General features: G+C 29.9%; 1 pseudogene; it reads right to left on the bottom strand.

The window, feature by feature from the left end:
• Positions 1-1,145: 1,145 nt before the first annotated feature.
• On the bottom strand, positions 1,146-4,974 carry LOC105119973 (extracellular ribonuclease LE-like; annotated as a pseudogene).
• Between the last annotated feature and the right edge of the window lie 2,519 nt (positions 4,975-7,493).

Raw genomic sequence — 7,493 nt, forward strand, 5'->3', positions numbered from 1 at the left:
ATTAGATTTTTTAATTTTATTATCTTTTAATTTTTTTTATCTATTAAGTACGATTTTGTTCTTTTAATAAATTTTTAAAAAATATTAAAAAATATTTTTCAACTCATTATTCATGACATGACTAATTATTAAAAAATATTTTTCAATATATTTTTGATGACACTACCTAACATTAAAAAAATATTTATTTTTTAAAAATTTATTTTTTATTAAAATTATTTTTTAAAAAAAATTACTTTACAATAAACAAATTAATTATATATAGGAATTTAAAATAATTTTTCTGCATATCCTTATTAACTCGTTGTTGCTGGTAAAATACACACCGCTGATGCTGTTAATTATTTTTTTGAAATATCAAGTTATAATTTGCACGGATGTAGTATGTAAGGAGTGATACATTCATATTCTATTCATACAATGGGTTTCTTTTTCCTCCAAAAAATAAGGAAAAAGCAACACGTTACAGGGGAGCAGTAAATAAAAAAAGAGAGAGATAAATAAATACTTAAAAGAACAATGCTAAGTTTACTGAAATTAGCATCACTCTTATTAAGAATCTATCCCCTTTATATATTTGTTTTTGTTTAATGATGATTGGTGGAATTAAGTTGAATTGTCCACTGCTTAATTACAACTTCAATTCCGGAGAATTGTAAGGAACGGACTTGTTTGCCACGGGCTATCATATTGGGCTTTATGGGCTATAGGCCATGGCCTTCTTAGACTGCCATGTCATGCTGAATCCTTCCCCTCCCATGGACCATGACTGGGGATTGATCGGTCTTCTGAAACTGATACCAGGTTTCGTTAAGTTGACCGGCCGATTTTATTATTTACTTATTACGAAAATCTATTTTTATTTTTTACCAGGAAAGAATTTAAATATCCATACCCTTTCAAGAATTTAAACCCTTTTCAAAATCTTATCGGAAAAGGAAGCTGGTTTTTTATTTTTATTTTTTTCTGTTGCAAGATAAAACTATCATTTTTTCCTGGAAGGACATAAATGAAACCAATGCATTAAGAAAGACTCGAGAGTACAGCTTATTACAGGATGCATGGCGAAGCTCACGCAACTTTATTTATAACCAGAGGTTCAATACAGGAAGGAAAGTGGTAAGTGAGAAGCCACGAATTAAGACCGTAGAATTTTATTCTCAAGCAAGATAACAGTAGTGATCTGGAACTCAGGGAAATGGACCTCATTAAATTTGCATCTTTTCTTTAGTGGCACCGGACATTCTATGAATTCTGACCCAGAAATGTCTGCGCACAAGAAAACCTGATACACCTGCCTATTCTTGGATGCATCGGTGTTGCATTCTATGTCAGGAGTAAATCCTGTAGCTTCTTTTATAGCTAATCTTATGCTGTCCAGGTCATAAGATTCACCGTCTGGTTTAATTCCTGCACCACAATATTTTTTTGCGCACAGCCCATAATTGTTAGAAACAATATCTAGCTAAAAGCCTTTCTATAAGACGAGGAAAGGCAGTGTAAATATTTGAGAGTTCATGCATGTATACCTGCACTTATAAGAGCTTGGAGAAGGTTTGCCCTTTTGTTCAGCTTAAGAGCGGCTTCAAAATAAACGTGCTGGCCAATCTCTTCTGACACTGCACAGGTACCGTGCTTTATCCATTCATGTGACCAAAACCTGAAGCCGTCGCTGCTGGGGCAGGACAGTGATGGCCAATCCTTCTGCAAACTGCTTATCAAGCCTGATACATGTTTTTATGACCATATCTATAAAAATTCGATTAATTAACTGTTTTCAAGAAAAAAATCTTTTGCTTTTGTTTTGGATTTTCTTGTAAGTAATTGATTATATGTTGAGCATGGAAATTCAAGTTATCTTATATGCGACAAGCTATGAGACCATAGTTTTTGTTTTTATTTCTTTACCGATAATCCAACGATCAACCAAAAAGTTAGGTTGCTTCTCAACCTCAGATTTCAAATTTTGTGCCTTTCGAGAATTCTAAAGAACAGATAAGGTGATACGGTCCAACTGCAGAGGTCAAAGTCACTAGAAAAATAGGTGAGGAGGACTATAATAAGTTCCTGCCATTTGGGATTAAGATATACTGTGATACAAATTATTAACAGAAAAGTGACAGATTAGTGTCGGATTAGTTTATTTTACACTACCCGTCCTCTGCGGAAAGTACGGAAGAACTGTAAGATTTGGATAAATAAATGAAATAATTTTTAATAGAATATTAATATTAAAATTCTATTGATTGATTCTAAGAAGTAGTTTTTTATTTAACAACCAGACACTTTGATGAATGTATGAAATAAAAAAAACTTGTTAAAAATACTTATATATGTTGACAGCGGGCAGAGAGCCCGCTGCCAACATGATCGAAGAAGAAAGTTAATGGGCAGAATCTACAATTCTGGCCCTGGTGTCTGTTTTAGGGTTTTGAGTTATAATTATTATTATTTTCCTGCCACTTATAATTAATTACACTTGATTTTGTAATTAATAAAAAAAATTGTTTAAGCACCATGTTTACAATTTGAAATTTATATTGTGATTGGTTTGTTGATCACCATAGTGGTCGGATAATTAAAATAAATAAGTTTTAAATTGTATAATGTTTTTTTAATTAATTTACTCATAAATCTTCATGCTTGTAAATGTTGAATATGTCGAACAATTATGGGTAAAAAAAGCTGGTAAGTGGCATGGAAAGGATAAACATAGAACAATTAAGAGAAATGAATATTTTATATAAGTTCATAAGAAAAAACACAAGAAAGATAAATGTTGTTTTTGTGGAAAATTTGAACACTTACAGAAAGATTACCTGAAATGTAAGGCATGGCTCGAAAAACCAGATAAGTGTAGTGTTTCTGTATGTTTTAAATCAAATTTAACTAACATTCCTTATAATACCTGGTGAATTGATTAAGAACGCACGACTTGTGTTTCAAATACAATACAATGATTTCTTTCAATCCAAACCATAAACCTAAATAAAAAGTTTGTTTATATAAAAAACACAGTCAAAGTTCCAGTTCAAATAATTATAATTTATTATTTAATTGTAGACACATAAAAAAAAGCCACAAGAAGTACACAACTTCTTGAAATTATAAGGATCTTTTGATACTATTTCTTTTAGCAAGAAAAAAATATTTTATTATTTTTATTGATGACTTCATCAACATTTTTTCTTTTGGTAAGAAAAAATATTTTTAGCAATCATGTAAAAAAAATGGATATCATGACATATAATTGTTGATGTTATATCATGACTTTATATGGATTATGTATTTGATACTATAAGTTTATTTATGAAAATATTTCTGATATTTTTTATTTTTATATTTGCTATATATGATTGAACTAGAACGATGATGATAAAGATATTATTGTTGGATTTATTATATGTTTTTCATTTATAGATCATGTCAAGTAAAGAGTAATATTATATATTATTATAGTGCATGAAATGAAGTATGTTGTATAAATAATGTATAACTGACATAACTCTTGTTAGTTCTTGATTAATTATGATATATAATGAAACCAATATATGTAAAGTTTTAGCATTTCTTTAATCGTTAGTATATTTATTAAACCATGAAGAAAGATAATGTTATGTGAGCCCATTGAGATAATGTAAGATGCGCATGGCCTGCATAAATAAAAACAGTAGACTCTTAAATGGTTTAGTAGAATATTAATGATAAAATTATATTGGTTGATTTTGAGAAGTTTTTTATTTAATAAGAAATAATTAAAGAGTCTCTTTAGAAAACTACTCTTCTCTTTACGTACCCTATAACAATACGTTTTATTATTCCATCAAAAACTTACGAAAAGCACTTAAGGGTTTAAAAGAGAAACATAATTTTCTTTATTAATTAACACTCGGGATTTCAATATTGAGAGGGGTTTACTATGGATCCAGATACGCTTCTTTTTACAATTTTATTTAAATATGTATTTGAATGTGAAAAGCATGAAGTTCTAACATCACAAGCATACAAAATTTTATTTAATGGTTGTTGTTTACAATTAGATAATTGTTTACAAGTAATACTTTATTTTATTACTTACAAATTAAGAGAGCAAATATTACACAACGTAGATTAATTAGGAGAACAACAACTTATGCCAGACAATGCATGCTTTTACCCTGACAAAGAACCTGAGAGGTGAATTAAAATGTTTGATCTGGAAATCAATTAAGTTGAATCTTCTTTTCTTTGCAAGGTGATCAATGAAGTTTGTATAGAAAAAACTGGATATCAGAGTCAACAATTATCCCTTCATTAATATTTTATAAAAAGAGATATGCATGTTGCTTCTAGTATTAGCTTGGTTTGTTTCTATGATGTGATTTGTAATTTACATCAATTATAAATTTAAAAATATTTGATTAATTAATAAATATCATAGTTTTGCACCGATTCTGCTAAAAAAATTCTGTTGAAATTTTAGTTAAAATAACTTTTTTAAACCGCAATAATAAGCACCCTTAAAATGCGTGCCAGTAAACGTTAGATGGATATGTAATGAATGTATCATGGTCTTGTAATTAGTACCTGGTCTTCATCCAAATAACGATTCCGGTCACAGTTCTGTGGGTACGGGCCACTTATATTCTGAGGCCAAAGACCATGGATTCCGAAATCTGTAGCTGGTTTCCCAGTCAGTGGAAAGCAACAACCATGCTTTGTGTTACAGTAAGATCCTGGCCACTGCATGAATATGGAAACTATAATCAATCAACACTCAACAAAGTTTAAAGAGATTAGCCATAAGAGAACAATCCAGGGCGGAAGGAAGGGAGCGGGCTATATATAGTACTAACTAATGCAAAACAAAAAATGTACTTGCATGGAGCTAACCTGTTGAACGAAGTATAAAAAGTCAAAATCTTCAGCAACACAAAGAACTGAAAGGTATTGTATGATCAAAAACTTGAAAAAGATTGAAAAGTTGAGTTTCATCTATAACGAAACGATTTCGAGACCTGGGAGTGCTCAACAAACTGATCCGCGGGGTTTCTTTTTAAGATTGGATTTTAGAATGACAATGCAATTTGGGTTCAGTCTGTATATATACATATATATAGCCAATCAACGGAATAAGAGACAACGACAGAATTTGGTTTATTCAGTTTATTGTTTTTTTTTCCTCGTCTTGCCGAGTTTAACGTCCCCCCGCGTTTGTGTCTTGTAATAGGCTTGCCTGTTCATGTTTTTTCTCCTGTTATTGACGTCGTTTGAGCACATAATTTAATTGTGTTTACTTCCTTTCTTTTGTCTACAATTATCCTTCTGCAATATTGAGTTGGTAAACCATACACATCCCACTAGATTAACCTCAGAAGATTGTGTTGGAGTGTTCCCTCTGTTGACTTTCGAGTTTAAATTTTGAAGTTCGTATCGAGAGATTTTTATTCATTTAAATAATCCAAGGAGAGATGCGTTTTTAAAATTATTCTGATAAGCTTGGTTACATGATAATTATATCCGCGTATTTATGTGTATATGTTCTTCATATATATTTCAGAATTTTATCAGTATACATTAAAAAGAAAGATGTTTTTAAAACAAAACTGCGCATGCGTCTTCGAGTAAAGTACGTGAACATGAAATTTAACATATCCTATCAACAACGTAATGCCAGCGCGTAAAGCCGTCAGTTTTACCATGCAAATTGCTACAAAAGACGCTCGATATTTAGGGTTCGATACCTTCGTATCTTTTAATCAAAAGTTTACGATATCATATATGCAAAACCATGTGTTCAGTAGCATGCATCTTGTTAATTATCTACTAGTTAACTACGTAGAAATCAAATAGTTGATTAGAAGCAGTAATGGATCAATCGTGTTAACTAATATTATTAATCAAAGACTCGATGTAAACATGGTCTTCTAATTAATTAGATCAAACGGAAGGCTGGAATCTGCCAGTCCAATTCCAAAGTTTATGCAGGTTGGTGGCTTGGAGCCTGGAGACATATGGCCGACAACACGTGGCCAGATAGAATACAGCCTCGTATGCTATTTCTTTTCGTGATCATAGCACAGTGGATTGCTAGTGGAGGAGAGAAGACTGGAAGCTAGCTATTTCTTATATATTAGGTGGAGTAGGTGGAGAAATTTCCGCTGAACCAAATGGCAATTGCTTTTAGATTGGTAAATAATGATTAAAGCCATGGAAGCTAAAGGTAGACGAAATCAAACATCCATGCCAGAACCACCAATAATCTCTGGAACTGAGTTGGGTAAAGGTGGACAACGCATCAGAAGGTTTTATTTGTTTGGAAATATATTATTTGCACAGATGAATATCTATATTTAAAGTAGACAAACATTTGTAACAGTTCGATGAGAATCAAAGTGGTTTTTAGACATCTTCTTGGAGCGTGCATGCATGGCGTGCAAAAAGGCACAACGTTATTGTTCCTAATGTTGAGTGCTTTTATAATTCATCTTATTAGATAATAATAAAAGTGATGTAATTTTTATTTAATAATTTAAGTTATTAAATTGAATTGATCCTTAATATGATATCAGAATCTTAATAACTAACTAATCACGAGTTTAAGTTTCATTATTTTTATTTATTTGATAAAAAAAATAAGCATAAAGTCATATGGACTTATGCAAGTTTTAAACTCAAATGATTTTTACTTGAGGAGGTGTAATAGATAATAATATAAATTATATCTTAAGACCTCACTTAACAGTTTAAGTTTTTAGTAAACTAAAAATGAACTTATTAATTATAGGTTGATAAATAGTGAATAATAGATTTTTAAAAACCACAAAACACTCATATCAAAAAATAAAACTAAAAAAATAATAAAAAAAAACATAGAAGAAAAAACCCGAGTCAACTTGGATTCACTCTACTAACTCGTCACTCGTGATATATATGAGATCAGGGCTAAAAAAATTATTTTTTAAAAAAATAACCTAGAAAAAAAGAATTAAAGTTAAATAAATAAATAAAATATAAAAAAGGCTCGAGTCATCCTGGGTTAACTTGAATAACCAGCAACCCAGATAACCCTATAGAAAAAAACATTAAAAAAAAAAGAAATTCAACTTATATTAACTTGACTAGCCTCAACTTGATATAACCCTATAAAATAAAAAAATAATAAAAAAAAGAGCCATTAAAATAATGATGGCCAACATTGGATAAAAAAATTAAGTGAAATAAAATATTGGAGAATAAAATTAAAAAATAAATAAAAAAGAGCATTTAAAAAAATTATGACCAAAATTGAATAAAAAATAAATGAAATAAAATGTTGATTGACAAAAATAAAAATAAAAAACAAATCAAGAAAAAGGTATAAAAAACAACAATAAAAAGAAGGACTACGATATTTTATATAAAAAATAAATAAAACCAAATAAGAAGGGATCAAGTTGATTAAAAAAATTCAAAACAAATAAATATCAATGAAAGAAAAAAGGGCTAAAGAAAAAATAAATGGGAGGACAACT

The sequence above is a fragment of the Populus euphratica genome, unplaced genomic scaffold (genome assembly GCF_000495115.2).
Source record: "Populus euphratica unplaced genomic scaffold, PopEup_1.0 scaffold4219.1, whole genome shotgun sequence".
Taxonomy (NCBI): domain Eukaryota; kingdom Viridiplantae; phylum Streptophyta; class Magnoliopsida; order Malpighiales; family Salicaceae; genus Populus; species Populus euphratica.